The following is a 17855-nucleotide window of genomic DNA, read 5'->3' on the forward strand; positions in this document are numbered from 1 at the left end:
ACTAAGATGGAGATATGATAAACTGCTTGTACCCGAAAAATTTATAGACAAGCAAATGATGGACATTTTGCTTATACCTCCATGAAGGTTACAATCAGAGGTGAAGATTGTGGAGGTCACACATGATGTGAATACCAGGGCCATAGCTAAGAAGGAAAATTTATGTAGAGAGGAGAGTAAGAAACTAAAAGAGAAAGAAAAAGTAACAATTACTTTTGAAGAACATATTAAAAGCTATGACACACTAACACATGAAATTGATGTGAGAAACAATGAAACTTTATCTCATCAATGAAAGATGGACTGATAGCAAATGTAACACTAGCAAATGGTTCAAGGAGATTTGAAATTGATTGTTTTTATATTAATATATCATCAATGAAAGATGGCATGATAGCATATGTACCACTAGCAGATAGTTCAAGGAGACTTGCAATTGATCATGTTGATATTAATATATTGCAGGATCCAGATGCTGAAATAATAGATTCAATTGTCTATATATGCCTAAAGTAAGACATGTTCACTATCTTTAGCATACTTGGCTTCAGGCTTTAGATCAAAGAATAGCTTCCATTAACTGTTTTATAGTTTGATCAAGAGCTAGCTTCCTAAATCTTGGATTTTAGGCCAAGTTGTGAGCATTCGCCTGCACCTTGGTGAATCCATTTACTTTACCATAATGGATAAGACCAATGCCAAAGATTTATGGGATGCTCTATGTGCAACATGGGATGGCAACAATGCCTCAGATAAGGGTTTCTCGATGAAGAAGCTTTAACACATGAACATGAAAGAGGGCACTAATGTTAGTTCTCACTTGAACGACTTCAACAATATCTTTTCACAGATTACTTCAAAAGGCCTCAATTTCGGTGATGAAATGAAGGCTATTGTAATGTACCTAACATTTTTCAATAAAAGTATTTCATGTACTTTGCAAAAATTTAAGGTTCGCATTTTGTTAAGTCATAAAGCATTCCAACAGAACAATCGGATCGAAAATCGGACTCTGAAACTATTAATTATGGACTTTATTCACTTAAAAACAATAGGTTGATGGAAAAACTTAAGCCTCAAGTCTATTTCTAAATATAAGAGTTGACCCTCAAGAAAGAATGAGTATTTTTCGGAAAGACAGTGGAAAGGAAGAGTATTTTTAGAAGAGAAAGAGTATTTTTAAGAAAGGAGGAGTATTTTTTAGAAAAGAAAGAGGAGGGAGTCAAGTTTAGAGTTCTTGTTTTGAAAGCCAAGCTTTTTCTAAAATAAGAGACTCGAAATCACGCAAAAGAATTTGTATCCAAAATAAAAAATTCAAAAATTCAAAAAAAGCCACAAATGTATGCGAATTTATCTTTCTGCTTTTTTCTATTCTTAGCTTGTGCTATTGGCTCTTGAGAGCCTTTATAAAGCGCCCTCCTCCCTCACTTTCAGACACTCACACGCACACACACACACACACACACACACACACACACAAGTTCTCATAAGCGAAAGCTCTCTTGCCATAACAACGGAGTTATCTTCTCTCCCTCAAGCACTCACCCTCAACCCATCTCCATCTCAAACTCCCTCTCTACCATCATCGTGTTGCTTTTCGGATTCTTGAGTTCTCTTTCTCTCTTTCCCTTTTCTCTACATCGGTACGATGGCCCCGAAGTGAGTGACTCAAAGAGCCAAGGATACTCTTGCCGTTCCACCTCCAAGGAAGGTGCAAAAGAAGGTATCATCTACTCCAATCATAACTCAAGCGGAGGTATTGACTCCACAAGAATTTTAAGCCATTCAACCTTCAACACGGAGGTAATCCAGCATGTCGCTAATCTGGTAAGACAAATTCATAATTTTGCATTGTTATTCATGTTGACTTGGAAAGAACACAGGGAATCCCTTAAACCATCCAAGAAACGTGATTCTATCCAAGAAACAAGCATATGTTTTCATAGATTAGTGAAAGAACTATTTGATAAATTATCACTGTTTGTTAAATTTTTATTGCTTGATAAATTCTTATTCTTTGTTGATAAGTTGTTACCGGTTGATATGAATAATTGGTTGATTATGTTTGAAGAATCATGTAAAGAGAAGAATTGTTGAAAGAATATCTTTTGTTTCTCGCGGGTAGCGAGATGCCTCACGGTTAGCAAGATGATCTCGCGGGTTATTAGATTTCTTTTTATCCCTCGTGGTTAGCGAAATGCCTAGCAGTTAGCAACATCCCTCGCGGGTAGCGAGATGCCTCGTGGTTAGCAGGATGCCTGACAATTAGCAAGATACCTCGCGGTTAACGAGATGGAAAGGTTGCACAATTCGCGGTTAGCAAATAAACCCTTTGCAAAGACTCTATTGGCTAGACAAAGAAATTCTGTGGGTAGCGGCAAACTCATAAGAAATTGGAAAATTTCTTTTTGTTAAAATATAGGACTGTCTTCTCTAGGCGTTGTTTGAATTGTTTTGGTATTGTTTGAAGGACTGTATAAAAGAAAGTGTGTCTGGAATTAATTAAGAAACATTGTTTGTATATGTAAAACAGTGTGGTAGTAATTAGAAAACAAGCTAAAAAGTGTGAGTGTGGGGTGAAAAGTGGGGGTTGGCTCAGGTTGCCATTCAAGAATGGGTGGTCTCGATTAGTTGAGAAACTCTCCACTCCCTCTTATTAAGGGAAGAAAAATTAGAGACTCCTTGTGCCAAGAGTCGAGATGTCCCAAATATACGTGCCCCTGAAACTATGGACCCGATTAGTCAAGTACTTTTCACAAGATTACTAGTTAGTTTAGACTATGCCTTATAACATATTCATGTTTTATGAATGGCGTCCGTGTCTCTTAAACGTGGGGAAAAAAACATTGTTTATGGATTCTAAATATGTCAATGGGATTTCATCTTTGTCCTAGGAAATATCTTTCATTAGAATCCTTGATTTATCAACCTGGCCTATGGCGTATGGCCCTTATAACCATGATCACGATGGATAGAGGACTTCCTCTCTTCTGTTTTTTGTATCTCTACTTTGTGGAAATGGAGTAGGGTGTCTTCAACGGAACTTGAGAATAAAGGAAGACCGTCTATCAAGTCACCCCAATCTTCCGGGGTTGGGGACCTCACAGCTATTTTCTTGCTATGTTTGCTACCATCTTCATGGGATACTTTCAACACAGCCATAAGCAATTCTACACGTAATGGAAAGCTAGTTTTCAGTGATGTTGCTAGTATGTTTCTCACTAAGGATATTTGATGTCAATCTCTTCATGCAAGTGGGCATGATTATGCGTATGTGGCTAGTGGTGGCAATCATGACTGGGAAAGGTTGCGTGGTCATAGTGGCGGTCGTTCTCAAGATTGTAGGCAAGGTTGAGGCAAGGTCCTAGCAAGAGTCACGGCAAATACATGCAAAATGTTGAGTGTTACTACTGCTATAAAAAGGGACACTTGAAGAAATATTGCCACACAATGCATCATGACAAGGGCAAAGAGAAAGCAAAGTCTAACAAACATAAAAGCAGCATGAAAATTGAAGAAATTAATGTGGTTGAGTCTCCAATAATTGAGACAGTTTTTGACGTGCCAAATGATGTGTTGATTTTCACATCGAATTTGTGTCCTAATGCACTATTAGCTCTTGACGAGTGTTATACGCATAATTGGATTGAGGAATCAGGTGCTAGCTTTCACGTGACTCCTCACAAGGAGTGGTTTTCTACATACACTGCCACTATGACAAAGAGTTTCTACACATGGCATAGTGACGCTATGAAACTCTTATGAGCTTGGTATATGCAGTGTGGGAAACATTCAATTTTCTATGAGTAATGGCACTGAGTTTATGGTGCACAATGTCAGACATGTACCCAAATTGACAAAGAGTTTGATGTCAGTTGAATAGCTGGATGATTTGGGTTACACTACTATATTTGCTCATGGTTCTTGGATTATCAAGAATGGAAATCTGGTCACGATTAAAGGCCAAAAGTCTGTCTCATTGTATCCACTTTATGTCTCTTCCATAGAAGAGAATTATATTTGTGTAGCCGAGCTGCCGTCTACAGAGTTGTGGCATAGCCGTCTAGGACATATGAGTCAAAAGGTAATGAAAGTCTTGCAATGTTCTGGTTATATCCCTGTGTTAAATTACTCTAACTCCTCTTTATGTGAGCATTGCATCTATGACAAACAAACTAGTTTGACATAAACGCCTTTGGACAAGGAGTTAGGGAGTCCTCTAGATCTCGTTCATAGCGACTTGTGTGGACCTATGCGAATCAAGTCTCTACGGGGAGCATATACATCCTAACATTCATAGATGACTCTACTAGAAAGGTATGGGTTTATCTATTGAAGCATAGAAGCGACGTCTTTAGTGTCTTTCAAAAGTTCTTAGCATTGGTAGTAAAGAACCAATTGGGTAGAAAGCTTAAAGCTTTGCACAGTGACAATGGAGGCGAGAACATCTCGTCCGAATTCAAGGACTTTTGTAGTAAACAAGGCATTTGAAGACAATTTACCATGCCTTACACACCCCCCCAAAACGGTGTGGCTGAGAGGATGAATAGAACCATTTAGGAACGGGTCACTTCTATGTTGTCTACGGCCAACTTATCTCAAGAATTTTGGGGAGAAGCTATTACGACAACTTCTTACTTGATCAATCGGTCACCTAGTACACCACTAAAGTACAAGGTTCAATAGGAGATGTGGATGGGAAAAGTGTATTTGGGTGTGAGGCATTCTCACATGTACCAAAAGAGCTTATACAAAAGCTAGACCCCAAATCACACAAGTGCATCTTCATTGGATATGGTGTAGACAAAGAGATGGGATATCTTCTCTGACACTTGGAATCTAAGAAGATTATACAAAGCCCACAGGTGATATTCAATGAGTCTAAGATGCATAGAAAGACAGTGAAAGACACCGTAGTATCACACAGTACGTTTGATGTTGCCTCACCCACTAGTTATAAAAATTGTTGGACATGCTAGTGATGCACCTTTCACTAGTGCACACACATGTTACTCTAGGGAGAACAAAATCCAGCAATTAGGCACTTCAGAGATCTACTTGTAAATCTTATGCACCTGAGCGTTTTGAACTACTTTCTACATTAGGGAGCTGGGGAGGTATTAGAAAAGGCTCCATCTTTGAGAGAGGTAAATGGGCTTATCTTCTTCTCTTAACCAATGAGGGAGCTCAATTTTGACACCCATGGACTCTGCCTGTCGACATCATACTCCTTATTTTCTCATTTTTCTTCTCCTAATGTCTTTTTACTCCTCATAAATAGATCCCACAAAATCTCGTAAGTGGGTGTCATAATGATGCTACACCTCTAAAAAGTTCGCTCCAAATCTTCAAACAATTTGAGCGCTAGCAAGGAAGACGTATGGACCCTGCAAAGGGGTGAGAACGTCTGGTCTCTAGAAACGCTTGAGAAGAAGCTCACACCCTTCACACAGCAGAAGCCTCTACGCATTCTCATAACTGTACACCCCATCCTCATCTTTACCTCTCTCTCTCTCTCTCTCTCTCTCTCTCTCTCTCTCTCTCTCTCTCTCTCTCTCTCTCTCTCTCTCTCTCTCTCTCTCTCTCTCTCTCTCTCTCGTGTGAAATAGAGCCACCTATCTACTACAAGAAACTCTACAAACCCCCTACTCTCAATGGCACCCAAATCTTCATGGAGAATAACCCTTGCAAAGTACAGAGAGATGTTGGGAGAAACCATGTGTCAAGCAGCACAAATGCGTCCAAAGAACTTTATTGATTCATATGTGGTCTTCAACACAAAATCAAAAACCCAAGAGTGGGAGCCCATCACAATAAGACGGTTTTCATGGGTTACTCTCTTACCCTCTTAAACGGGACCCCATGGAAAGAAAAAAAAGGATTTGGATGATCGGAGGAGTCATTGGAAGGCAAGAATTCTATCATTCAAGAGTTTTGATAACCAACTATATGTAGAGGTGCAACATGTCTACAACAAAATTGAAGTCGCGGTGTGAAATCATACTACAATGCCATCAAATTGAAAGTTATATGCCATTCTTGTTGTTTTATTTATGTAAGGAGGTTGAACTAATATATCAAGTTTTTGAGCATGCTGTTGACGTTCTTCAAGTATTTACATTTTCTATTTTGCTCAAGAAGTTTTAAAATTGCTTTTTAGATTCTTGGATTAGAAATAAAACCTTTGTTGCTAGCTACCTTGGTATAGGTTCCGAGGCTCCAAATATTTTCATATCTATCTAATCTGATTGATGTGTGTATGCATAGATGTTATTGACCCGAGCTTAGTTTGTTAAATGGTTTTTTTATTAGTTTCTCAATTATTGTATCAAGACAGGTGTTTGCATTGTTTTCTTAACTCATGACCTCTACAAATTTTTAAGTATGCATTGTTTGGAATTTTGGTAAATAGCACATTAAATGATGTGGTAGTACGAAGATCTCTTTATTAGGGATGCTTGAAAGTTATAATTGAGTTTCGGTGTAACCATCCGACAATACAATGATTATTGATCCCGTGTTATAGTCTCTAGATAACATGACTTTGAGAATTTTTGTTTACATGAGTTTGGTAATCTTGAGACAACTTAACAAAGATTACACATATGAAACATTCTTGACGGGTTTCTTGTCTAATTTTTTATGTGATTTTTCTTTCTAAAGTCGTTTTCAAAGTTGAAAGAGTTTGGATTTGATTACACAAGGATAGGTATAGAGCGTATACCTTGTAAGTAGTATACCTTAGCTTGTTTTGGTTTTCTAAAGATAGCTATATTACATTGGTGTTGTAATCCCTTCTGTGAAATCTTTATTGATGGTAATATGCACACTTAGAGAGATTGTATTCTTAGGAAACATGGAATATTATAGTATGACCATTGTTTAGTATAATGCTTGCTTTCCTTAGTATTGCTATTAGTATATGGTTTCAATGATTTAGGTTGCATGGTAATACTAAAATAATGATTGCCTAATTCTTTTGATGGACAATTATGACCAACTAAATACTCAACATCTTTTGTTAATATATGGTGTTTGGATGATGTTTACTTGGGTTTACCCGATAGTGTTGGTCAAATGATGTCATGAGCTCTAGTAGAGTAGGTGAGATATACATAGGTAGGTAGGTGTAGTTTGAAGGAGACTATCAATATGGGATGGGAGAAGCCAACCCCTCTGGCCCTATCAAAATGCGTGGAGCAAAATGAGAGAAACTACAACATGGCAACAAAACATGTGTCCAAGACTTGAAACACCCAAGACAACCCACACTAGATGGGAAAAATCTAGAGATGGAGATAGAAAGAAGGAACATGAGAGAGAGAGAGAGGCTTGTGTACATAGCCTCCGTATATATGCCAAATTTTAGCATATATGTCAAATTCCAATCATGGGATGCCATCGCTATTGTCGTCGACTAACCATTCATAGAATCATTGTAGACAAAAATAAAATAGCTAGATTCAATGCCCATCTTCATCATAAAGTCTTCTTCTTTGAGGATAACGTCGTTGAAGTGAATTTCCAAATCTGATATGCAATTTAAGTTTGATGACTCTATTTATGCAAAGGGAAACAAATGAGATCTTGGTTGTCATGCGTGTATGGTTGTGAAGAAGAGCATTGGATGCGATAATCCAATGTTGCTAATGGAGAGGGAGCAGCTAGAGTAGGCTACTCCACACATGCCTAGAAAATGTTGCTAAAATTTGAAAATTTAGCATGCTGAATGTGCGTCCGGTAGGGAGCTAAGTGTGGGACAGGGTAGGAAAGGGTTACTAGGCCTAGACTTGCAATAGTTGAGACCAAACTACCTCCATCAATGCAAGAAATGCAAGCTTCTAGATGCTGCTTTTTCTTTTTAAACCATTGCTTTTTGTCCCTGCGTTTTTGATAGAGAAATCACCAAATCTATGTAGGGAGGAGGATAAATTGAAGACAAACATGTCCAAGAAATTGGCGTAACCACGAAGCCCACTCCCCCAAGTAAAACCATCTGGCACACCACTCTTAGTAAGAAAAAGGCTTATTGCTCTTAAAATTTCATGAGCATGCAGACCCATAGACAATGTCCGAAATGCATTCATTTTAGGTCACAATACATGTGGACTAGCCACGTCCCAAAAATGATAGGCCAACATGAGCAACCTATCCCATGTCAAAGAAATGGTCCCTCCCAAAGTAATCAAGGCTGTAAAGAAAGCCTTATACTTTGGAGTTAGATGCTACTGTATCCAGACATGCAGTTTGTGCAAGAGGCGCCACCCCCCTCTAGCTATAAAGCTCAGGTCTCGAGGTAGTTGCATTACCTCCCAGCCAGTATCATTGATATCATCAATCCAGATGCTTCATTTAAGCCAAGTTAACACAATGATAACCCAAGGGGCAACAAAGGTATACAAGAGACATGTAGAAACACGAGAAAAGAAGATCCATAACATATCACCACCTCTAGCCAAAATCTACTCCACTTGACACCAAGAGGCCACATATAACTGAAGTCCTTTTCAAGAGACCAAGTACAAGGGTACTAACCACGTCCATGCAACTCAAGCAACATATCCACCGGAGAAGACCATGCAATCATAATGCACGTTAGAACCACCAAGTCTTTGTCGGTGTACTGCACCATTGACTATCCATTGTCCATCTCCAACATATTAGATCAAGGCAAGGCACGAGAGAATGTCCATTGTAGACAAGTGCAAACTAGGATCCAAGGCCGCCTTATTCTCTTATCAAAAGGGACCTCCAATTTTCTCAGCAAGAGCAAGTCCACCGGTTGAAATTTGTCCAAAATCAGCCCTCTTTGCTACAAAAAAGTCTCTCACAGGCTGTCTGAAAATTTCCAAAGTTACCAGGGACAAACCGTTGCCCTCAAATCACCTTCGATCTTCAAACTGCAGCCCAAATCTCATCCAACTTCATGTTGAAAATCATCCGCAATCCTCCATCAATAACTGGTTGAAAAACACTGGTTTGCAAGGGTTCTTCGTGACAAAAATGCAGCTAGGTCTAAGCAACCCCCTCTAGATATAAAAATGCTGGTCCAAGGGTGCTTATTGTGACAAAAAACATAGCCACACGTTGCCCCTCGTGCCAGCTAGAAAATGCAGTAGCAATCAGCCCCTTCTTGCACTCCGGATCCATTGGGCATTGTCAAGCCTAGGTTTTGATACCATGTTAGAGGTGCACCGGAAGGCGTCGTGGCAAGGGGACACAATGGAGCAAGAGAGAAGAGGAAGAGAAGATGCTCAAGAGAGAGCAAAAAGAGAGATAGAGTGGTACAAGCCCTGCAATGTAATGATTGAGATAATGATGGTAACAGTTAGGATATGTGTAATCAGTCTCCTTTCCAAGGTTCCTTGTGAATTCAAGAGAGTCTTCCTTTTAGTTCTTAGAGAATGTGACTGTAGTAGCATAGAGAGACAAGAAAAATGACACTGTGAATGAAGGTTTTGTGAGTGGAGAGAGAGAAAGGAGAACTTACACCAGATGGATCCCAAACCCCCTCCGAGGGCCCCTTCTCTATTGCTAGAGAAAGTAGAAATTTTAGATTGCACAGATGGAGATGCTACAACTTCTGAGGATGTTGTGGATGCATAGGATGCATGAGGTAGGGCTGAAATGACCTGCTAAATGTTGAAAACCAAAAAACAATGAGGTATGATGAGGCTGAAAATTATGATGCTGAGATTTTTGATGCTGATGACTGATGCGATGGAAAGACGATCTGCAATGGGGCTGAAAACTGCAAGGCAAGGCTGAAAATCCAAAAAACGTTGAGGTATGATGAGGCTGATCGTAGGGTATGCTGAAAAAACGCAGATGGAGTCTCCCAGGAAATGCTAGGGTTGGCGAGGGCTACAAGAAACACCAGAGGTTGAGAGGGGCGATGTTGGACTACTGCCAAAAGTTGAGGTATGATGAGGCTGAAAATTACTATGTTGAGATTTTTGATGCTGATGGCTGATGCGACACGATGCCTAGAGGATCTACAATGGGGCAAAAAACCACAAGGCAAGGCTAAAAAGCCACAAAACATTGAGGTATGATGAGGTTGATCGTAAGGTATGCTGAAAAAACGCAGATGGAGTCTCCCAGGAAATGCCAGAGGTTGAGAGGGGTGATGGCTGGACTACTGCCAATGGACTACTGCCAAACGCTGAGGTATGATGAGGCTGAAAATTATGATGCTGAGATTTCTGATGGTGATGGCTGATGCAATGCGAAGAGGATCTGCAATGGAGCTAAAAACCGCAAGGCAAGGTTGAAAATCCAAAAAACGTTGAGGTATGATGAGGTTGATCATAGGGTATGCTAAAAAAACGCAGATAAAGTCTCCCGGGAGATTCCAAGGTTGGCGAGGGCTGCAGGAAACGCTAGAGGTTGAGAGGGGCGATGGCTAGACTACTGCCAAAGGAGTTCACTGATCTACAGAATTGAAGGAAAATGTGAACTCTGAGTTTCTTTTGTACTTTTTTTGACAAAGATAGGGCAGTCACTTTATTTAAGTGTCACTTATTAATAATAATAAGTGACTTTTAAAAATGCCCTAAAATACACTAAAATGCTTGTAATGAATGCTCTGCACGTCAGAATTGGATTTCGACACTTCTTGTGGTGAACACACACCAATGCCCACGTAAAGTGGACGATGGCTATGCTCCTGTGCAATCAGAGGTTATGTAGCTACTCTAAGTGTCTGGACATGCAGGCCCTTTAAAAGGATCACAAGGTTGCCAGAACACTTCTTAGGCTAGAAATGACCCTAGGTTGGAGTCAGCTTGTCCACATGCACATAGGGCTAGATGTGCACGTGACACACGAGCAACTTTGCATAATAAAAGAGTACAACATGTGGTGCTCCAGAATCTGCCACAAGGGGGTGCACACCAAGTGGCCAACCCCCTCCCCAAATCCCTTGACTTGGGTCACTGCACTAAAAAATGGGGTGCCCACTAAGCTGGGCCACAAGTGGCCGATCGGACCAAATTTGGGAAGATCCTCCCACATGCCTAGACTCTAGAGAAGCCTCACAAGGCTGGCCATAACCACAAAGAATCTCTCTCGCAAGATCTTGATGGAAAAACCTAGGAGATAACCTCAATACTCTTAACATAGGAAACTACTAAATTTCACTATTGCAAAGGAAATATATGGATTCACGAAAAGAAAGGTCCAAAACTAAGTGTCAAAACTAAACTTTTCACTAAATGATTATAAGGAGTGTCGATAGGCCCACAGATAATGATTCCCACCTAAGAATATTTGTGTTCACTCAACGTTTGGAGAAAAGAGGAAGCAGTCAATCATGACTAGTCACACGGCAAGCAACCGATTGCACAAAAAACTCTAGGATGATCAGACTAACAAGTCTACATGGCAAACTTGATTGTGTACTGGAGTAGTAACTCCGACTCAGAGCTAGGCCACAGAGAACACCATTAGATGCTGTCGTGTGAGTATGTTCCATCCAAGCAATACTAAGTTGCCTCCACCGTGGTCGTCCTTGTAGAACAGGGAAGGCAAGACGAAGGTGTCTAGCCCACAATCATCCTTGAAGAAGAGGCAAAAGAACCAAACTAAGCAGCCCCAACTCCAAAGGTTCTTTGAGAAGAGGGGCACCCAACCCATATGGCCCAAAATGCCTATTCATCTTGCCTTCGATCCACAGGTATCAACCAAATAAGATCCATGTTAAGGATGCCATGAGACTGCAATTCAGAGTGACAATTATCTTGTCAAACTGAGAGACCACATCTGCTTAGGTCGAGGGATGTGTATATTGTAAGGCTACCAAGGGTAAGAGTAGACAACTCTGAAGGTAGAAATCCAATTATTTGTTGCATAGGAGAGCAAGGTATTGTCAACCAATCTTACCTCAAGGCAGCTCAAGATGCAAAAGAACATGCTTGATCTCTCGTATCTCATGGGTTAACTCCCCAAGGAAGTTTAAAGACCTTAAGTTGCATTCCAGCCTATAGATGCAAGTTGTAGGAAGATACTGAAGATATTTGGAATTCTCCCCGTAAGGTCAAGGGTATACTACTCTAAAAGGAAAAATATATGTCATGCTCAATGGAAAATCTTTGTCCATGTTTTGAATGTCATGGTGTTGTCTCTGGGAGTTGGTCTCCCATATGCCGCGCACACTTATAAAGTCCGCTTGAAATGGTATGTACTGATCAAACCTTTGGTTCTATCCCATTAGTTTCAATGACTTCCAATAACAAATTGGAATAAAATGTCTCCCATAGATTATATTCTCGTATGCAATGATATAGCCGATGTAGAGGATATGACAAGCTGGAGTAGTCCGTGATAGGCAGCACGGACCACCACTAGATGGTCTCCTCTTAGAGGGTTCTCAAAGAAGAGGTATGCTCACGGACAATATCGGAGCTGTGCAAAGGTCCAGAAATGTGTAGATCTTTTTTTATGTAGCCATTGGAGCGCTAAAACAAAGAAAACTCAGTGATAGGCTAGTATCCAATCACGGAATGCGATCCATGTTGTCATCGTCGAACCGTTCATAGAATTGGCGTAGGATGAAGGAAAATGGCCAGCTCCAATGTGATTGCTATTGTAGAGCCTTCTTCATTGCTGATAACATCGTTGAAGTGAATATCCAAATCTACTATGTAATTTGAGTTTGATGACTCCACTAATGCAAAGGGAAATGGATAAGGTCCCCTCTATCATGGGTTTGTGTTTGTGAGGAAGAGCATTTGATGTGACCACCCAATGTTGCCAATGGAGCAATGAAACTGGGCTGCAGCACACATGCCAAGAAAGTGCAGCTAAAATCTAAAAACTCAACATGTTGAATGCACTTCAGGTAGGCAACCAAGTGGCTATCCAATGTTGTTGATTTGGCTATCCGTTGCTGCCGATTGGGAAGCTCTAGTTGCTCTTCACATGCCAAGAGAACGCTTCTGAAATCTAGAACTTCATCACGTTGAATGTGTGTCAGGTAGGTAACCACATGGGAGAGGGTAGGAAAGGGTTGCTAGGCCTAGAGCTACAAAAATTGGGGCCGATCTATTTCATAGATGCAAGAAGGACTACTTTTTCATTAAAAAGGTGCTAAATTTGTATAGGGACTTGGGAGGGTATGTCTAGGCCAATGTTGATTTTAACCATGGGATATGGTACCATGTGTGATAACAATGATGCAATGGAGCACCTCAAAACACCAAAGTGAGATAGCCATATCACAAAAGAAAGTGGGTTTTGTGGAGTAGCTGTGGCAGCTACAGCCAAAGACGGTGAGGAAGTACCTTGTGTCTGATGCAACAAAATCTTTCTCCAGTAGTGGCCTTTCTTGCCACAACTATGACAGGTGCTCTGAATGCGTAATCCATCTTGCTCAGTCTATGTCCTCTGTGAGTGCGGAGAAGCTGTAGCATCAAGGGAAGTTGTGTTACTTGTAGACGTCGTCGTAGTTGCACGAGAACTGTTGGGCTCTAGTATTATGATGTGTAGGTATTGCCAAAGGCTCTGAAACATAGGTTGATCATGCAGTCAATCCTACATCTTTGCATGTAAGGCATCAAGGGAAGCATAATTGACAATGATTTTGGTAGAATCTAGATTTCACACTTCCATAAATCTTTACTTTTTTTCCTTCCTTGAATGAGTGCAACTTTGCACGAATGTTGGTCCCTTTTAGTTCCTTTAGAGAGAGAATTTGAGAGAGAGGTAGAGATGTGTAGATAGTGAGAAAGGAGAATGACACCAGTTGGGGTCCCAATCACCTCTTTCAAGGGCCCCTCACATTGTTACCGATATGGTATTTTACTTCAATTTCATAAACGGAAGGAAAATGCAAGACTCTCCTTAACTCGAATGGATGATGTTGACGCAGCAACTCTTCAAAATGAAGCACCTCTGGGGCTGATTTGATGCATCTTTGGATCCGTCTCAATGTGGGCTTGCAGATGGCCACCAAGGGGGAAATATGGGTCTGATTTGCATTAGTGATGTGTGAGGAATGAAGGGCTGAATGTTGGCTACAAAAACGCAAATCTGTGATGCAAAAACGTAGCAGATTTGATGGTCTAGGTAGGGCTGAAAACGCAGCTGATGATAGAGCAGATTATGGACAGCAGGGAGACAATCGATCCGGAAAGGGAATTGTTGGAGGAGAGGCAAGGACGTTTTGTAGTAGTTTGCCACCTTGAGATCCGGTCGATAAAAATGTGCAAAATTGTGCACATAGCAATTTTTGGCATTGAATTGACCATAAGTTACTGACCTGTGAATCATTTGATGAGGGAGCAAGCCTGACATGTTCCTAAACAACCTAGACCTACACGCTTGACATGTCAAGTGCCCACCAACGTGTAATAACTTTTGTAGGTTCCCCCCTTTTCGGTTGTCTACCTCAGCCTTCAATCGATGCTCCCCTCGTGGCTTGATCTCTCGATGAATCTCTATGATAAATTCAGATCCGTATTTCTCTAATTTTTAGCAAGATTTTGGTTCCCCATTTGCTTCTATTGTATCCCCTTGGCACCGAGTGTTTTTAACAACTCTGGGATTTCTGAAATCTTTGCTTACAACAAATTTCAGCCCCCTTCTGTGCCTTGTTTTGGTGCGGACAACAATCGAATCTTGCCGCTTCAGTACCCTATTAAACCTCCCTATTGTTCCAATAGCCTCTACTGCCTTCCCACATTGGTTTTGGTGCTTGTATAAAAGTGTTTTTTATCTTTGTACCCACTTTGTTGAAACTAAAGATGTGAGGGAGAAGATGGGTTGGAGAGATGCAAAAGGAAAAGACAGATATGGACATCTAAGATGATGTCAGGTTTTGAGCAACACGTATGGGGCTAATATGGATGCAAGATGGCTGAGGGATGCTCACAAAAACCCGCCAAGGATGGACCAGAAGATGGGCTGAACTTGTCTGCACCTTGAAAGGGGCTGATAATCCACTAAGGTAGGCTGAAATCACAGGTGTGATGGGTTGAAATGTTGATAGGGATGGGGCTAGAAATATAGATGAGGAAGGGGGCAGCAAGGCTCATAAGACTGAGGACAAAATGGGCTCTTGGCTGATGGCTGCAAAACAAAAATGGGAGCTTGTCTAGCTTGCATGTGTTAAAACTTAATAAGCTTTTTCTTGGTTGTTGCCTAGTTAGGTTGTTAGCTATTGAATCATGTTTGCAAGCTAGCACACACATACACTTGTATTGATCTGCAGATTAGATAATAGATCATAGTCCATGTGTTCAAATTATCTTTTTGCTAAAGAAAAACATAATGCACATCTTGTTTTTTTGCAGATGTCTATCCATCAAACATTTGTGAGTGGCAGAAAATAGAGAGTATTACAGCTATCTTGGATGTTTGGCATGCAGAGATGGGCGAGGAAGTCTATAGGTTGAACCAGCAAAACAAAAAAAGAGGTTTACTTCAACAATAAGTTCTATGAGTGTCCTGTAGTAGGCCAAACATATGGCCGTTTGTTGGACATTCCTCTCCCTTCCTTTCAAAATCAAGAATGGGAAGTGCCATGTACCCAAACAGTGGAATCAATTAGAACAAAGATTGCGGCAGATATCAAGAACAACATGAAGGTGACATTTGGCTCCAGACGGGTGCATTTGAAGTGTCTAGTTCCATTTAATGTTTTTGTTGATTTATTTTAAAGGTGCCAAGAAATAAAGAAGACAAGGACTATGTTCACAGTTGCGAATTGTCTAGAAGCTTTCCTTCATGAACTTTTTGGAATAGCATGTTTGAAGACGGAGATATGCACAGGAAAAGAGGTAGTGTAGGCAATTTTTGACACCTCACCTACTAGTTTCAAATACATAATCAAAACCCTCGAGCTCCATGTCACATTCTCATTTAGGCGTTATAAGCGCGACGGAACAGTTTGGAGAGATATGGAGTATGCCGGAGAGGAAGCCTCAATGATATCTACGACTATGTTCCTTAATAATGCAGCATCAAAACAAATAGAAGTGGAGCGTTCGTGGACTTTGTTGGATGTGAGGCATCTGCTACAAGGAAATGAATGTTATCCGGAGGATTTTGTGTTTTTTCATCTAAACAAAGTGATGCAAAAAAGAAGAGAGATCACTTTTAGCGTGCAAGAGATGTTGGGAAGCGAGGACAGGCTGAATTTATACATCACCTCCAACTAGATAAATACATATTCGACAAATTTTGGTTCCAAATATGTATACATATAAAGATATTTTTTGGTTGTCATGATGTTGTCAAGATTCTCTCTTCGATGTAATAGAAACTTTTAGCTCGATTAATTTATTCTGACATCTTTGCTGGTTTGTCAACAGAATTTGTGAACACTTAATTTGGTTGTTGCGTTTTTGTCAATATGAACTATCCATTCCTTTTATTGCAATGGAAATTGGAGTTTTGGTTTCTAGTCTTGTGTCTATTTGAAGTGAAGGTTTCGCTCGCTATATGCTCATCCCATAGTGTTTATTCGGTGCTTGCTCAGTCTTTCTGTGGATGTAGTCTCTGTGGCATTGTTAGGCACCATTTACGTTCTCTTGAAGATCCATAGATGACAAAGGATTCAACTCTTTCTGTACCATTGTATCATCATCTATAAAAAGGATTATGTCTACCTTTGAGTAAACCTCAAAAAGGTAAAGGCATAGGTAATTTAGCACTTTTTTTGGTTTGGTACTTCAATCTCAAGGAACCAATAGCTATGGTTGTTGGATGATCAGCTTTGAAGCTGTATTCTTTCATTGTAGTAGACTCAGGTTGTTGTAAAACAGGGCAATATTTAGAGTTCAACCCTGTGAAGTCGTCAGTATTTTGTAGATTCTATTTGATATCTACTGTTCAAGGGGTCATCCTTCAATCCAAGTCTCACCTTCGCATTGTGGATTGTCAAATTGACCACCATTGAAGCTCCTAGGACGTTTTCAAAGAACAACTCGTAGTGAAAGCAATTATTTTTTTGAGATTTTCCGAGACTTTTAGTACTCCTTATAGATGTAGGATAGCTAGCTAATTGGTATTTTGGTGATGTGCCTTCTTTTTACCCTTTTTACACTCTCAATGGGTGTTGGATACCATGTCAAAGGTATGTTTCCAAAGCTGTGCATGAAAATACTTTAGTTGTGAACATGTTGCTTCTATAGATCACATCTAATTTCGCTTGCTTTATTATTCATTTGAACCTTGATCTATACCATGTGTATTGTATCTAAAATCCATCTATGCTTTGTTAGAGCTCCAAGTTACAATTTTTTTGTAGCCTCATCTTTCTAGTAGGCTTATATGATCAGCTGAGAACAGAAAGAGTGAACGAGCACAATAATACAGGGTCAAGCTTAGAACATTGCAAGGGGATGGTTGCTTTAAAATCAGAAAAAAAAGCCATTAACATCTACTAGCTCAAATTGAAAGGTAATTGGATGCAAGAAATGTTGAAATCATGGGTGTGAGTGGAATGACTAGCATGAGTTGATCTATTGGCAATGCAATATGTATACAGGAGCTTATCCGCTTGTAATATAGACATGCAAGTGGGACATTTTGAATTGTAAGAGCTGATCCGTTGGTAATGTAGAAATGTATAAATGATGTTTTGACATTTGCTGGTCAATGCATATAGAGGTAGCTTGACACACTGGCCATCAAAATAGACAATTCAAGGACCCTCAGATCCGTAATGCTGAAAACTTCCATTTGTGGAGACTTCTGGAAAAAGTCAGCATTAATCCTATTAATGGTCTTATCCATTTTCTTCCTCGCCTAAGCTTAGATTCTATCCAATGCTTTAAACCTATCTAAGCCCCAAAAGTGGCCCATCTTTGAAAGTTCTGTGGGTAATTATCTTTCTTTGTGGCTCGTGACAT

General features: G+C 40.1%; 1 pseudogene; it reads left to right on the plus strand.

Annotated features, from left to right (window-relative positions):
• The first annotated feature begins 14103 nt into the window (after window positions 1-14103).
• On the plus strand, window positions 14104-16160 carry LOC147427473 (uncharacterized; annotated as a pseudogene).
• Window positions 16161-17855: the final 1695 nt, after the last annotated feature.

This window comes from Adiantum capillus-veneris, chromosome 23 (assembly GCF_014529385.1).
Source record: "Adiantum capillus-veneris isolate H3 chromosome 23, ASM1452938v2, whole genome shotgun sequence".
NCBI classification, from domain to species: domain Eukaryota; kingdom Viridiplantae; phylum Streptophyta; class Polypodiopsida; order Polypodiales; family Pteridaceae; genus Adiantum; species Adiantum capillus-veneris.